This window comes from Channa argus, unplaced genomic scaffold (assembly GCF_033026475.1).
Source record: "Channa argus isolate prfri unplaced genomic scaffold, Channa argus male v1.0 Contig133, whole genome shotgun sequence".
Lineage (NCBI taxonomy): Eukaryota > Metazoa > Chordata > Actinopteri > Anabantiformes > Channidae > Channa > Channa argus.
In genome coordinates, this window is record NW_027125352.1 from 20,951 (window position 1) to 36,926 (window position 15,976).

Consider the following 15,976-nt stretch of genomic DNA (forward strand, 5'->3'; position numbering starts at 1 on the left):
CCATGTTACGGTCCTGGCCATATGTGTTGTTTTTATTTTCTTGTTCTTATAGGTGCCCTGCCTGATTGGCCGGATTTGGGGGCAGTACAGGAAGCTGATTGGTCCATCCTACACTTCCTGGAGTTTTAAAAGTACGGTTCCCAACAGCTAGCGAGGCTTATTCTCACATCAGCACCTGTTTGCTGTTCTTGGTTTCCAAACCTTATTTAGCATTTTTGAATTGTTAGGTTTTGTGCCGTGGTTTTGTTTATAAATTGTATATTTTGTAAATAGTATTAAATCTGTAAGGGTGGACTGCCATTTTCTTTTGATTGTTTTCTCTTGTTTTCACATTAGGGAGTTAGGGTTAGCGACTGTCTTTTGGTTTGTTTATTTCTATCAGGCTAGCTAGCACTTTCTGTGGGAAATGGCTTATTTTGTTTATTATGTTGGCCTTGGTTCGCCCTGAGTTGTAGTGTCATGTTTTGTTTGACACTTTCTTTCGTTTAAAATAAATATCATTCTGTTGGAACATCTCGATCCTGGATTTTGGTTTGGGGATCGGAGAGGGAACATGCAAATTTATCTTTGTATGTTTCACCCTGACCCCCTTGACAGGGGCGTAACAGACCAGTACAGTTATAGTACTTTGTACTTTGCCACATTTATCTTCTTCTTAGCAAGTGTCATGCATTTTGCTTCTCTAGCGTTTTTAAGAGCTGTTGATGATGTCAAATGCAGCTTACGGCCACACCGCTCTCTAAGCGCCCGATCTCGTCCGATCTCGGCAGCCAAATAGAGCCGGGCCTGGTTAGTACTTGGTAGGAAGACCGCCTGGGAATACCAGGTGCTGTAAGCTTTTTTGCTGGGGTTTACGGGCAGCACAAGCTGGTGTTACTGCCTATTTATTCATAGAAATTGTTCTATATTTTCATCAAATTTTGTTCTTTCATTGCTGTTTTGCTACTTTATTGGTTTGCCAACCATCGTGCTTCATTACTAGTAGACCATGTTACGGTCCTGGCCATATGTGTTGTTTTTATTTTCTTGTTCTTATAAGTGCCCTGCCTGATTGGCCGGATTGGGGGGCAGTACAGGAAGCTGATTGGTCCATCCTACACTTCCTGGAGTTTTAAAAGTACGGTTCCCAACAGCTAGCGAGGCTCTTTCTGGCATCAGCACTTGTTTGCTGTTCTTGGTTTCCAAACCTTATTTAGCATTTTTGAATTGTTAGGTTTTGTGCCGTGGTTTTGTTTATAAATTGTATATTTTGTAAATAGTATTAAATCTGTAGGGGTGAACTGCCATTGTCTTTGGACTGTTTTCACATTAGGGAGTTAGGGTTAGCGACTGTCTATTGGTTTGTTTATTTCTATCAGGCTAGCTAGCACTTTCTGTGGGAAATGGCTTATTTTGTTTATTATGTTGGCCTTGGTTCGCCTTGAGTTGTAGTGTCATGTTTTATTTGACACTTTCTTTTGTTTAAAATAAATATCATTCTGTTGGAACATCTCGATCCTGGATTTTGGTTTGGGGATCGGAGAGGGAACATTCTAATTTATCTTTGTATGTTGCACCCTGACCCCCTAGACAGGGGCGTAACAGACCAGTACAGTTATAGTACTTTGTACTTTGCCACACTTATCTTCTTCTTAGCAAGTGTCATGCATTCTGCTTCTCCAGCGTTTTTAAGAGCTGTTGATGATGTCAAATGCAGCTTACGGCCACACCGCTCTCTAAGCGCCCGATCTCGTCCGATCTCGGCAGCCAAATAGAGCTGGGCCTGGTTAGTACTTGGTAGGAAGACCGCCTGGGAATACCAGGTCCTGTAAGCTTTTTTGCTTGGGTTTACGGGCAGCACAAGCTGGTGTTACTGCCTATTTCTTCATAGAAATTGTTCTATATTTTCATCAAATTTTGTTCTTTCATTGCTGTTTTGCTACTTTATTGGTTTGTCAACCATCGTGCTTCATTACTAGTAGACCATGTTACGGTCCTGGCCATATGTGTTGTTTTTATTTTCTTGTTCTTATAGGTGCCCTGCCTGATTGGCCGGATTGGGGGGCAGTACAGGAAGCTGATTGGTCCATCCTACACCTGCTGGAGTTTTAAAAGTACGGTTCCCAACAGCTAGCGAGGCTCTTTCTGGCATCAGCACCTGTTTGCTGTTCTTGGTTTCCAAACCTTATTTAGCATTTTTGAATTGTTAGGTTTTGTGCCGTGGTTTTGTTTATAAATTGTATATTTTGTAAATAGTATTAAATCTGTAGGGGTGAACTGCCATTTTCTTTGGACTGTTTTCACATTAGGGAGTTAGGGTTAGCGACTGTCTTTTGGTTTGTTTATTTCTATCAGGCTAGCTAGCACTTTCTGTGGGAAATGGCTTATTTTGTTTATTATGTTGGCCTTGGTTCGCCCTGAGTTGTAGTGTCATGTTTTGTTTGACACTTTCTTTCGTTTAAAATAAATATCATTCTGTTGGAACATCTCGATCCTGGATTTTGGTTTGGGGATCGGAGAGGGAACATGCTAATTTATCTTTGTGTGTTGCACCCTGACCCCCTAGACAGGGGCGTAACAGACCAGTACAGTTATAGTACTTTGTACTTTGCCACATTTATCTTCTTCTTAGCAAGTGTCATGCATTCTGCTTCTCCAGCGTTTTTAAGAGCTGTTGATGATGTCAAATGCAGCTTACGGCCACACCGCTTTCTAAGCGCCCGATCTCGTCCGATCTCGGCAGCCAAATAGAGCCGGGCCTGGTTAGTACTTGGTAGGAAGACCGCCTGGGAATACCAGGTGCTGTAAGCTTTTTTGCTTGGGTTTACGGGCAGCACAAGCTGGTGTTACTGCCTATTTATTCATAGAAATTGTTCTATATTTTCATCAAATTTTGTTCTTTCATTGCTGTTTTGCTACTTTATTGGTTTGTCAACCATCGTGCTTCATTACTAGTAGACCATGTTACGGTCCTGGCCATATGTGTTGTTTTTATTTTGTTGTTCTTATAGGTGCCCTGCCTGATTGGCCGGATTTGGGGGAAGTACAGGAAGCTGATTGGTCCATCCTACACTTCCTGGAGTTTTAAAAGTACGGTTCCCAACAGCTAGCGAGGCTCTTTCTGGCAGCAGCACCTGTTTGCTGTTCTTGGTTTCCAAACCTTATTTAGCATTTTTGAATTGTTAGGTTTTGTGCCGTGGTTTTGTTTATAAATTGTATATTTTGTAAATAGTATTAAATCTGTAGGGGTGGACTGCCATTTTCTTTTGATTGTTTTCTCTTGTTTTCACATTAGGGAGTTAGGGTTAGCGACTGTCTTTTGGTTTGTTTATTTCTATCAGGCTAGCTAGCACTTTCTGTGGGAAATGGCTTATTTTGTTTATTATGTTGGCCTTGGTTCGCCCTGAGTTGTAGTGTCATGTTTTGTTTGACACTTTCTTTCGTTTAAAATAAATATCATTCTGTTGGAACATCTCGATCCTGGATTTTGGTTTGGGGATCGGAGAGGGAACATGCTAATTTATCTTTGTATGTTGCACCCTGACCCCCTGGACAGGGGCGTAACAGACCAGTACAGTTATAGTACTTTGTACGTTGCCACATTTATCTTCTTCTTAGCAAGTGTCATGCATTCTGCTTCTCCAGCGTTTTTAAGAGCTGTTGATGATGTCAAATGCAGCTTACGGCCACACCGCTCTCTAAGCGCCCGATCTCGTCCGATCTCGGCAGCCAAATAGAGCCGGGCCTGGTTAGTACTTGGTAGGAAGACCGCCTAGGAATACCAGGTGCTGTAAGCTTTTTTGCTTGGGTTTACGGGCAGCACAAGCTGGTGTTACTGCCTATTTATTCATAGAAATTGTTCTATATTTTCATCAAATTTTGTTCTTTCATTGCTGTTTTGCTACTTTATTGGTTTTTCAACCATCGTGCTTCATTACTAGTAGACCATGTTACGGTCCTGGCCATATGTGTTGTTTTTGATTTGTTGTTCTTATAGGTGCCCTGCCTGATTGGCCGGATTGGGGGGCAGTACAGGAAGCTGATTGGTCCATCCTACACTTCCTGGAGTTTTAAAAGTATGGTTCCCAACAGCTAGCGAGGCTCTTTCTGGCAGCAGCACCTGTTTGCTGTTCTTGGTTTCCAAACCTTATTTAGCATTTTTGAATTGTTAGGTTTTGTGCTGTGGTTTTGTTTATAAATTGTATATTTTGTAATTCGTATTAAATCTGTAGGGGTGAACAGCCATTTTCTTTTGATTGTTTTCTCTTGTTTTCACATTAGGGAGTTAGGGTTAGCGACTGTCTTTTGGTTTGTTTATTTCTATCAGGCTAGCTAGCACTTTCTGTGGGAAATGGCTTATTTTGTTTATTATGTTGGCCTTGGTTCGCCCTGAGTTGTAGTGTCATGTTTTGTTTGACACTTTCTTTCGTTTAAAATAAATATCATTCTGTTGGAACATCTCAATCCTGGATTTTGGTTTGAGGATCGGAGAGGGAACATGCAAATTTATCTTTGTATGTTTCACCCTGACCCCCTAGAGAGGGGCGTAACAGACCAGTACAGTTATTGTACTTTGTACTTTGCCACATTTATCTTCTTCTTAGCAAGTGTCATGCATTCTGCTTCTCCAGCGTTTTTAAGAGCTGTTGATGATGTCAAATGCAGCTTACGGCCACACCGCTCTCTAAGCGCCCGATCTCGGCAGCCAAATAGAGCCGGGCCTGGTTAGTACTTGGTAGGAAGACCGCCTGGGAATACCAGGTGCTGTAAGCTTTTTTGCTTGGGTTTACGGGCAGCACAAGCTGGTGTTACTGCCTATTTATTCATAGAAATTGTTCTATATTTTCATCAAATTTTGTTCTTTCATTGCTGTTTTGCTACTTTATTGGTTTGCCAACCATCGTGCTTCATTACTAGTAGACCATGTTACGGTCCTGGCCATATGTGTTGTTTTTATTTTCTTGTTCTTATAGGTGCCCTGCCTGATTGGCCGGATTTGGGGGCAGTACAGGAAGCTGATTGGTCCATCCTACACTTCCTGGAGTTTTAAAAGTACGGTTCCCAACAGCTAGCGAGGCTTATTCTCACATCAGCACCTGTTTGCTGTTCTTGGTTTCCAAACCTTATTTAGCATTTTTGAATTGTTAGGTTTTGTGCCGTGGTTTTGTTTATAAATTGTATATTTTGTAAATAGTATTAAATCTGTAGGGGTGGACTGCCATTTTCTTTTGATTGTTTTCTCTTGTTTTCACATTAGGGAGTTAGGGTTAGCGACTGTCTTTTGGTTTGTTTATTTCTATCAGGCTAGCTAGCACTTTCTGTGGGAAATGGCTTATTTTGTTTATTATGTTGGCCTTGGTTCGCCCTGAGTTGTAGTGTCATGTTTTGTTTGACACTTTCTTTCGTTTAAAATAAATATCATTCTGTTGGAACATCTCGATCCTGGATTTTGGTTTGGGGATCGGAGAGGGAACATGCAAATTTATCTTTGTATGTTTCACCCTGACCCCCTTGACAGGGGCGTAACAGACCAGTACAGTTATAGTACTTTGTACTTTGCCACATTTATCTTCTTCTTAGCAAGTGTCATGCATTTTGCTTCTCTAGCGTTTTTAAGAGCTGTTGATGATGTCAAATGCAGCTTACGGCCACACCGCTCTCTAAGCGCCCGATCTCGTCCGATCTCGGCAGCCAAATAGAGCCGGGCCTGGTTAGTACTTGGTAGGAAGACCGCCTGGGAATACCAGGTGCTGTAAGCTTTTTTGCTGGGGTTTACGGGCAGCACAAGCTGGTGTTACTGCCTATTTATTCATAGAAATTGTTCTATATTTTCATCAAATTTTGTTCTTTCATTGCTGTTTTGCTACTTTATTGGTTTGCCAACCATCGTGCTTCATTACTAGTAGACCATGTTACGGTCCTGGCCATATGTGTTGTTTTTATTTTCTTGTTCTTATAAGTGCCCTGCCTGATTGGCCGGATTGGGGGGCAGTACAGGAAGCTGATTGGTCCATCCTACACTTCCTGGAGTTTTAAAAGTACGGTTCCCAACAGCTAGCGAGGCTCTTTCTGGCATCAGCACTTGTTTGCTGTTCTTGGTTTCCAAACCTTATTTAGCATTTTTGAATTGTTAGGTTTTGTGCCGTGGTTTTGTTTATAAATTGTATATTTTGTAAATAGTATTAAATCTGTAGGGGTGAACTGCCATTGTCTTTGGACTGTTTTCACATTAGGGAGTTAGGGTTAGCGACTGTCTATTGGTTTGTTTATTTCTATCAGGCTAGCTAGCACTTTCTGTGGGAAATGGCTTATTTTGTTTATTATGTTGGCCTTGGTTCGCCTTGAGTTGTAGTGTCATGTTTTATTTGACACTTTCTTTTGTTTAAAATAAATATCATTCTGTTGGAACATCTCGATCCTGGATTTTGGTTTGGGGATCGGAGAGGGAACATTCTAATTTATCTTTGTATGTTGCACCCTGACCCCCTAGACAGGGGCGTAACAGACCAGTACAGTTATAGTACTTTGTACTTTGCCACACTTATCTTCTTCTTAGCAAGTGTCATGCATTCTGCTTCTCCAGCGTTTTTAAGAGCTGTTGATGATGTCAAATGCAGCTTACGGCCACACCGCTCTCTAAGCGCCCGATCTCGTCCGATCTCGGCAGCCAAATAGAGCTGGGCCTGGTTAGTACTTGGTAGGAAGACCGCCTGGGAATACCAGGTCCTGTAAGCTTTTTTGCTTGGGTTTACGGGCAGCACAAGCTGGTGTTACTGCCTATTTCTTCATAGAAATTGTTCTATATTTTCATCAAATTTTGTTCTTTCATTGCTGTTTTGCTACTTTATTGGTTTGTCAACCATCGTGCTTCATTACTAGTAGACCATGTTACGGTCCTGGCCATATGTGTTGTTTTTATTTTCTTGTTCTTATAGGTGCCCTGCCTGATTGGCCGGATTGGGGGGCAGTACAGGAAGCTGATTGGTCCATCCTACACTTGCTGGAGTTTTAAAAGTACGGTTCCCAACATCTAGCGAGGCTCTTTCTGGCATCAGCACCTGTTTGCTGTTCTTGGTTTCCAAACCTTATTTAGCATTTTTGAATTGTTAGGTTTTGTGCCGTGGTTTTGTTTATAAATTGTATATTTTGTAAATAGTATTAAATCTGTAGGGGTGGACTGCCATTTTCTTTTGATTGTTTTCTCTTGTTTTCACATTAGGGAGTTAGGGTTAGCGACTGTCTTTTGGTTTGTTTATTTCTATCAGGCTAGCTAGCACTTTCTGTGGGAAATGGCTTATTTTGTTTATTATGTTGGCCTTGGTTCGCCCTGAGTTGTAGTGTCATGTTTTGTTTGACACTTTCTTTCGTTTAAAATAAATATCATTCTGTTGGAACATCTCGATCCTGGATTTTGGTTTGGGGATCGGAGAGGGAACATGCTAATTTATCTTTGTATGTTGCACCCTGACCCCCTGGACAGGGGCGTAACAGACCAGTACAGTTATAGTACTTTGTACGTTGCCACATTTATCTTCTTCTTAGCAAGTGTCATGCATTCTGCTTCTCCAGCGTTTTTAAGAGCTGTTGATGATGTCAAATGCAGCTTACGGCCACACCGCTCTCTAAGCGCCCGATCTCGTCCGATCTCGGCAGCCAAATAGAGCCGGGCCTGGTTAGTACTTGGTAGGAAGACCGCCTAGGAATACCTGGTGCTGTAAGCTTTTTTGCTTGGGTTTACGGGCAGCACAAGCTGGTGTTACTGCCTATTTATTCATAGAAATTGTTCTATATTTTCATCAAATTTTGTTCTTTCATTGCTGTTTTGCTACTTTATTGGTTTTTCAACCATCGTGCTTCATTACTAGTAGACCATGTTACGGTCCTGGCCATATGTGTTGTTTTTGATTTGTTGTTCTTATAGGTGCCCTGCCTGATTGGCCGGATTGGGGGGCAGTACAGGAAGCTGATTGGTCCATCCTACACTTCCTGGAGTTTTAAAAGTACGGTTCCCAACAGCTAGCGAGGCTCTTTCTGGCAGCAGCACCTGTTTGCTGTTCTTGGTTTCCAAACCTTATTTAGCATTTTTGAATTGTTAGGTTTTGTGCTGTGGTTTTGTTTATAAATTGTATATTTTGTAATTCGTATTAAATCTGTAGGGGTGAACAGCCATTTTCTTTTGATTGTTTTCTCTTGTTTTCACATTAGGGAGTTAGGGTTAGCGACTGTCTTTTGGTTTGTTTATTTCTATCAGGCTAGCTAGCACTTTCTGTGGGAAATGGCTTATTTTGTTTATTATGTTGGCCTTGGTTCGCCCTGAGTTGTAGTGTCATGTTTTGTTTGACACTTTCTTTCGTTTAAAATAAATATCATTCTGTTGGAACATCTCAATCCTGGATTTTGGTTTGAGGATCGGAGAGGGAACATGCAAATTTATCTTTGTATGTTTCACCCTGACCCCCTAGAGAGGGGCGTAACAGACCAGTACAGTTATTGTACTTTGTACTTTGCCACATTTATCTTCTTCTTAGCAAGTGTCATGCATTCTGCTTCTCCAGCGTTTTTAAGAGCTGTTGATGATGTCAAATGCAGCTTACGGCCACACCGCTCTCTAAGCGCCCGATCTCGGCAGCCAAATAGAGCCGGGCCTGGTTAGTACTTGGTAGGAAGACCGCCTGGGAATACCAGGTGCTGTAAGCTTTTTTGCTTGGGTTTACGGGCAGCACAAGCTGGTGTTACTGCCTATTTATTCATAGAAATTGTTCTATATTTTCATCAAATTTTGTTCTTTCATTGCTGTTTTGCTACTTTATTGGTTTGCCAACCATCGTGCTTCATTACTAGTAGACCATGTTACGGTCCTGGCCATATGTGTTGTTTTTATTTTCTTGTTCTTATAGGTGCCCTGCCTGATTGGCCGGATTTGGGGGCAGTACAGGAAGCTGATTGGTCCATCCTACACTTCCTGGAGTTTTAAAAGTACGGTTCCCAACAGCTAGCGAGGCTTATTCTCACATCAGCACCTGTTTGCTGTTCTTGGTTTCCAAACCTTATTTAGCATTTTTGAATTGTTAGGTTTTGTGCCGTGGTTTTGTTTATAAATTGTATATTTTGTAAATAGTATTAAATCTGTAGGGGTGGACTGCCATTTTCTTTTGATTGTTTTCTCTTGTTTTCACATTAGGGAGTTAGGGTTAGCGACTGTCTTTTGGTTTGTTTATTTCTATCAGGCTAGCTAGCACTTTCTGTGGGAAATGGCTTATTTTGTTTATTATGTTGGCCTTGGTTCGCCCTGAGTTGTAGTGTCATGTTTTGTTTGACACTTTCTTTCGTTTAAAATAAATATCATTCTGTTGGAACATCTCGATCCTGGATTTTGGTTTGGGGATCGGAGAGGGAACATGCAAATTTATCTTTGTATGTTTCACCCTGACCCCCTTGACAGGGGCGTAACAGACCAGTACAGTTATAGTACTTTGTACTTTGCCACATTTATCTTCTTCTTAGCAAGTGTCATGCATTTTGCTTCTCTAGCGTTTTTAAGAGCTGTTGATGATGTCAAATGCAGCTTACGGCCACACCGCTCTCTAAGCGCCCGATCTCGTCCGATCTCGGCAGCCAAATAGAGCCGGGCCTGGTTAGTACTTGGTAGGAAGACCGCCTGGGAATACCAGGTGCTGTAAGCTTTTTTGCTGGGGTTTACGGGCAGCACAAGCTGGTGTTACTGCCTATTTATTCATAGAAATTGTTCTATATTTTCATCAAATTTTGTTCTTTCATTGCTGTTTTGCTACTTTATTGGTTTGCCAACCATCGTGCTTCATTACTAGTAGACCATGTTACGGTCCTGGCCATATGTGTTGTTTTTATTTTCTTGTTCTTATAAGTGCCCTGCCTGATTGGCCGGATTGGGGGGCAGTACAGGAAGCTGATTGGTCCATCCTACACTTCCTGGAGTTTTAAAAGTACGGTTCCCAACAGCTAGCGAGGCTCTTTCTGGCATCAGCACTTGTTTGCTGTTCTTGGTTTCCAAACCTTATTTAGCATTTTTGAATTGTTAGGTTTTGTGCCGTGGTTTTGTTTATAAATTGTATATTTTGTAAATAGTATTAAATCTGTAGGGGTGAACTGCCATTGTCTTTGGACTGTTTTCACATTAGGGAGTTAGGGTTAGCGACTGTCTATTGGTTTGTTTATTTCTATCAGGCTAGCTAGCACTTTCTGTGGGAAATGGCTTATTTTGTTTATTATGTTGGCCTTGGTTCGCCTTGAGTTGTAGTGTCATGTTTTATTTGACACTTTCTTTTGTTTAAAATAAATATCATTCTGTTGGAACATCTCGATCCTGGATTTTGGTTTGGGGATCGGAGAGGGAACATTCTAATTTATCTTTGTATGTTGCACCCTGACCCCCTAGACAGGGGCGTAACAGACCAGTACAGTTATAGTACTTTGTACTTTGCCACACTTATCTTCTTCTTAGCAAGTGTCATGCATTCTGCTTCTCCAGCGTTTTTAAGAGCTGTTGATGATGTCAAATGCAGCTTACGGCCACACCGCTCTCTAAGCGCCCGATCTCGTCCGATCTCGGCAGCCAAATAGAGCTGGGCCTGGTTAGTACTTGGTAGGAAGACCGCCTGGGAATACCAGGTCCTGTAAGCTTTTTTGCTTGGGTTTACGGGCAGCACAAGCTGGTGTTACTGCCTATTTCTTCATAGAAATTGTTCTATATTTTCATCAAATTTTGTTCTTTCATTGCTGTTTTGCTACTTTATTGGTTTGTCAACCATCGTGCTTCATTACTAGTAGACCATGTTACGGTCCTGGCCATATGTGTTGTTTTTATTTTCTTGTTCTTATAGGTGCCCTGCCTGATTGGCCGGATTGGGGGGCAGTACAGGAAGCTGATTGGTCCATCCTACACTTGCTGGAGTTTTAAAAGTACGGTTCCCAACATCTAGCGAGGCTCTTTCTGGCATCAGCACCTGTTTGCTGTTCTTGGTTTCCAAACCTTATTTAGCATTTTTGAATTGTTAGGTTTTGTGCCGTGGTTTTGTTTATAAATTGTATATTTTGTAAATAGTATTAAATCTGTAGGGGTGAACTGCCATTTTCTTTGGACTGTTTTCACATTAGGGAGTTAGGGTTAGCGACTGTCTATTGGTTTGTTTATTTCTATCAGGCTAGCTAGCACTTTCTGTGGGAAATGGCTTATTTTGTTTATTATGTTGGCCTTGGTTCACCCTGAGTTGTAGTGTCATGTTTTATTTGACACTTTCTTTTGTTTAAAATAATTATCATTCTGTTGGAACATCTCGATCCTGGATTTTGGTTTGGGGATCGGAGAGGGAACATTCTAATTTATCTTTGTATGTTGCACCCTGAGCCCCTAGACAGGGGCGTAACAGACCAGTACAGTTATAGTACTTTGTACTTTGCCACATTTATCTTCTTCTTAGCAAGTGTCATGCATTCTGCTTCTCCAGCGTTTTTAAGAGCTGTTGATGATGTCAAATGCAGCTTACGGCCACACCGCTCTCTAAGCGCCCGATCTCGTCCGATCTCGGCAGCCAAATAGAGCCGGGCCTGGTTAGTACTTGGTAGGAAGACCGCCTGGGAATACCAGGTGCTGTAAGCTTTTTTGCTTGGGTTTACGGGCAGCACAAGCTGGTGTTACTGCCTATTTATTCATAGAAATTGTTCTATATTTTCATCAAATTTTGTTCTTTCATTGCTGTTTTGCTACTTTATTGGTTTGCCAACCATCGTGCTTCATTACTAGTAGACCATGTTACGGTCCTGGCCATATGTGTTGTTTTTATTTTCTTGTTCTTATAGGTGCCCTGCCTGATTGGCCGGATTTGGGGGCAGTACAGGAAGCTGATTGGTCCATCCTACACTTCCTGGAGTTTTAAAAGTACGGTTCCCAACAGCTAGCGAGGCTTATTTTGGCATCAGCACATGTTTGCTGTTCTTGGTTTCCAAACCTTATTTAGCATTTTTGAATTGTTAGGTTTTGTGCCGTGGTTTTGTTTATAAATTGTATATTTTGTAAATAGTATTAAATCTGTAGGGGTGAACTGCCATTTTCTTTGGACTGTTTTCACATTAGGGAGTTAGGGTTAGCGACTGTCTATTGGTTTGTTTATTTCTATCAGGCTAGCTAGCACTTTCTGTGGGAAATGGCTTATTTTGTTTATTATGTTGGCCTTGGTTCACCCTGAGTTGTAGTGTCATGTTTTATTTGACACTTTCTTTTGTTTAAAATAAATATCATTCTTTTGGAACATCTCGATCCTGGATTTTGGTTTGGGGATCGGAGAGGGAACATTCTAATTTATCTTTGTATGTTGCACCCTGACCCCCTAGACAGGGGCGTAACAGACCAGTACAGTTATAGTACTTTGTACTTTGCCACATTTATCTTCTTCTTAGCAAGTGTCATGCATTCTGCTTCTCCAGCGTTTTTAAGAGCTGTTGATGATGTCAAATGCAGCTTACGGCCACACCGCTCTCTAAGCGCCCGATCTCGTCCGATCTCGGCAGCCAAATAGGGCCGGGCCTGGTTAGTACTTGGTAGGAATACCGCCTGGGAATACCAGGTGCTTTAAGCTTTTTTGCTTGGGTTTACGGGCAGCACAAGCTGGTGTTACTGCCTATTTATTCATAGAAATTGTTCTATATTTTCATCAAATTTTGTTCTTTCATTGCTGTTTTGCTACTTTATTGGTTTGTCAACCATCGTGCTTCATTACTAGTAGACCATGTTACGGTCCTGGCCATATGTGTTGTTTTTATTTTCTTGTTCTTATAGGTGCCCTGCCTGATTGGCCGGATTTGGGGGAAGTACAGGAAGCTGATTGGTCCATCCTACACTTCCTGGAGTTTTAAAAGTACGGTTCCCAACAGCTAGCGAGGCTCTTTCTGGCAGTAGCACCTGTTTGCTGTTCTTGGTTTCCAAATCTTATTTAGCATTTTTGAATTGTTAGGTTTTGTGCCGTGGTTTTGTTTATAAATTGTATATTTTGTAAATAGTATTAAATCTGTAGGGGTGGACTGCCATTTTCTTTTGATTGTTTTCTCTTGTTTTCACATTAGGGAGTTAGGGTTAGCGACTGTCTTTTGGTTTGTTTATTTCTATCAGGCTAGCTAGCACTTTCTGTGGGAAATGGCTTATTTTGTTTATTATGTTGGCCTTGGTTCGCCCTGAGTTGTAGTGTCATGTTTTGTTTGACACTTTCTTTCGTTTAAAATAAATATCATTCTGTTGGAACATCTCGATCCTGGATTTTGGTTTGGGGATCGGAGAGGGAACATGCTAATTTATCTTTGTGTGTTGCACCCTGACCCCCTAGACAGGGGCGTAACAGACCAGTACAGTTATAGTACTTTGTACTTTGCCACATTTATCTTCTTCTTAGCAAGTGTCATGCATTCTGCTTCTCCAGCGTTTTTAAGAGCTGTTGATGATGTCAAATGCAGCTTACGGCCACACCGCTTTCTAAGCGCCCGATCTCGTCCGATCTCGGCAGCCAAATAGAGCCGGGCCTGGTTAGTACTTGGTAGGAAGACCGCCTGGGAATACCAGGTGCTGTAAGCTTTTTTGCTTGGGTTTACGGGCAGCACAAGCTGGTGTTACTGCCTATTTATTCATAGAAATTGTTCTATATTTTCATCAAATTTTGTTCTTTCATTGCTGTTTTGCTACTTTATTGGTTTGTCAACCATCGTGCTTCATTACTAGTAGACCATGTTACGGTCCTGGCCATATGTGTTGTTTTTATTTTGTTGTTCTTATAGGTGCCCTGCCTGATTGGCCGGATTTGGGGGAAGTACAGGAAGCTGATTGGTCCATCCTACACTTCCTGGAGTTTTAAAAGTACGGTTCCCAACAGCTAGCGAGGCTCTTTCTGGCAGCAGCACCTGTTTGCTGTTCTTGCTTTCCAAACCTTATTTAGCATTTTTGAATTGTTAGGTTTTGTGCCGTGGTTTTGTTTATAAATTGTATATTTTGTAAATAGTATTAAATCTGTAGGGGTGGACTGCCATTTTCTTTTGATTGTTTTCTCTTGTTTTCACATTAGGGAGTTAGGGTTAGCGACTGTCTTTTGGTTTGTTTATTTCTATCAGGCTAGCTAGCACTTTCTGTGGGAAATGGCTTATTTTGTTTATTATGTTGGCCTTGGTTCGCCCTGAGTTGTAGTGTCATGTTTTGTTTGACACTTTCTTTCGTTTAAAATAAATATCATTCTGTTGGAACATCTCGATCCTGGATTTTGGTTTGGGGATCGGAGAGGGAACATGCTAATTTATCTTTGTATGTTGCACCCTGACCCCCTGGACAGGGGCGTAACAGACCAGTACAGTTATAGTACTTTGTACTTTGCCACATTTATCTTCTTCTTAGCAAGTGTCATGCATTCTGCTTCTCCAGCGTTTTTAAGAGCTGTTGATGATGTCAAATGCAGCTTACGGCCACACCGCTCTCTAAGCGCCCGATCTCGTCCGATCTCGGCAGCCAAATAGAGCCGGGCCTTGTTAGTACTTGGTAGGAAGACCGCCTGGGAATACCAGGTGCTGTAAGCTTTTTTGCTTGGGTTTACGGGCAGCACAAGCTGGTGTTACTGCCTATTTATTCATAGAAATTGTTCTATATTTTCATCAAATTTTGTTCTTTCATTGCTGTTTTGCTACTTTATTGGTTTGTCAACCATCGTGCTTCATTACTAGTAGACCATGTTACGGTCCTGGCCATATGTGTTGTTTTTATTTTGTTGTTCTTATAGGTGCCCTGCCTGATTGGCCGGATTGGGGGGCAGTACAGGAAGCTGATTGGTCCATCCTACACTTCCTGGAGTTTTAAAAGTACGGTTCCCAACAGCTAGCGAGGCTCTTTCTGGCAGCAGCACCTGTTTGCTGGTCTTGGTTTCCAAACTTTATTTAGCATTTTTGAATTGTTAGGTTTTGTGCCGTGGTTTTGTTTATAAATTGTATATTTTGTAAATAGTATTAAATCTGTAGGGGTGAACTGCCATTTTCTTTGGATTGTTTTCACATTTGGGAGTTAGGGTTAGCGACTGTCTTTTGGTTTGTTTATTTCTATCAGGCTAGCTAGCACTTTCTGTGGGAAATGGCTTATTTTGTTTATTATGTTGGCCTTGGTTCGCCCTGAGTTGTAGTGTCATGTTTTGTTTGACACTTTCTTTCGTTTAAAATGAATATCATTCTGTTGGAACATCTCGATCCTGGATTTTGGTTTGGGGATCGGAGAGGGAACATGCTAATTTATCTTTGTATGTTGCACCCTGACCCCCTGGACAGGGGCGTAACAGACCAGTACAGTTATAGTACTTTGTACTTTGCCACATTTATCTTCTTCTTAGCAAGTGTCATGCATTCTGCTTCTCCAGCGTTTTTAAGAGCTGTTGATGATGTCAAATGCAGCTTACGGCCACACCGCTCTCTAAGCGCCCGATCTCGTCCGATCTCGGCAGCCAAATAGAGCCGGGCCTGGTTAGTACTTGGTAGGAAGACCGCCTGGGAATACCAGGTGCTGTAAGCTTTTTTGCTTGGGTTTACGGGCAGCACAAGCTGGTGTTACTGCCTATTTATTCATAGAAATTGTTCTATATTTTCATCAAATTTTGTTCTTTCATTGCTGTTTTGCTACTTTATTGGTTTGCCAACCATCGTGCTTCATTACTAGTAGACCATGTTACGGTCCTGGCCATATGTGTTGTTTTTATTTTCTTGTTCTTATAGGTGCCCTGCCTGATTGGCTGGATTGGGGGGCAGTACAGGAAGCTGATTGGTCCATCCTACACTTCCTGGAGTTTTAAAAGTACGGTTCCCAACAGCTAGCGAGGCTCTTTCTGGCATCAGCACCTGTTTGCTGTTCTTGGTTTCCAAACCTTATTTAGCATTTTTGAATTGTTAGGTTTTGTGCCGTGGTTTTGTTTATAAATTGTATATTTTGTAAATAGTATTAAATCTGTAGGGG

At 41.6% G+C, this 15,976-nt stretch overlaps 16 pseudogenes; all 16 read left to right on the plus strand.

Moving 5' to 3' along the window:
• The first annotated feature begins 719 nt into the window (after positions 1-719).
• On the plus strand, positions 720-838 carry LOC137122005 (5S ribosomal RNA; annotated as a pseudogene).
• Positions 839-1,695: 857 nt separating this feature from the next.
• Positions 1,696-1,814, plus strand: LOC137122041 (5S ribosomal RNA; annotated as a pseudogene).
• An 857-nt stretch (positions 1,815-2,671) lies between these two features.
• LOC137122027 (5S ribosomal RNA) lies at positions 2,672-2,790 on the plus strand (annotated as a pseudogene).
• An 867-nt stretch (positions 2,791-3,657) lies between these two features.
• Positions 3,658-3,776, plus strand: LOC137122033 (5S ribosomal RNA; annotated as a pseudogene).
• An 867-nt stretch (positions 3,777-4,643) lies between these two features.
• LOC137121998 (5S ribosomal RNA) lies at positions 4,644-4,752 on the plus strand (annotated as a pseudogene).
• Positions 4,753-5,619: 867 nt separating this feature from the next.
• On the plus strand, positions 5,620-5,738 carry LOC137122006 (5S ribosomal RNA; annotated as a pseudogene).
• Positions 5,739-6,595: 857 nt separating this feature from the next.
• LOC137122042 (5S ribosomal RNA) lies at positions 6,596-6,714 on the plus strand (annotated as a pseudogene).
• Positions 6,715-7,581: 867 nt separating this feature from the next.
• Positions 7,582-7,700, plus strand: LOC137122034 (5S ribosomal RNA; annotated as a pseudogene).
• Positions 7,701-8,567: 867 nt separating this feature from the next.
• On the plus strand, positions 8,568-8,676 carry LOC137121999 (5S ribosomal RNA; annotated as a pseudogene).
• An 867-nt stretch (positions 8,677-9,543) lies between these two features.
• On the plus strand, positions 9,544-9,662 carry LOC137122007 (5S ribosomal RNA; annotated as a pseudogene).
• Positions 9,663-10,519: 857 nt separating this feature from the next.
• Positions 10,520-10,638, plus strand: LOC137122043 (5S ribosomal RNA; annotated as a pseudogene).
• An 857-nt stretch (positions 10,639-11,495) lies between these two features.
• LOC137122008 (5S ribosomal RNA) lies at positions 11,496-11,614 on the plus strand (annotated as a pseudogene).
• Positions 11,615-12,471: 857 nt separating this feature from the next.
• Positions 12,472-12,590, plus strand: LOC137121991 (5S ribosomal RNA; annotated as a pseudogene).
• An 867-nt stretch (positions 12,591-13,457) lies between these two features.
• Positions 13,458-13,576, plus strand: LOC137122028 (5S ribosomal RNA; annotated as a pseudogene).
• Positions 13,577-14,443: 867 nt separating this feature from the next.
• On the plus strand, positions 14,444-14,562 carry LOC137122052 (5S ribosomal RNA; annotated as a pseudogene).
• An 857-nt stretch (positions 14,563-15,419) lies between these two features.
• On the plus strand, positions 15,420-15,538 carry LOC137122009 (5S ribosomal RNA; annotated as a pseudogene).
• Positions 15,539-15,976: the final 438 nt, after the last annotated feature.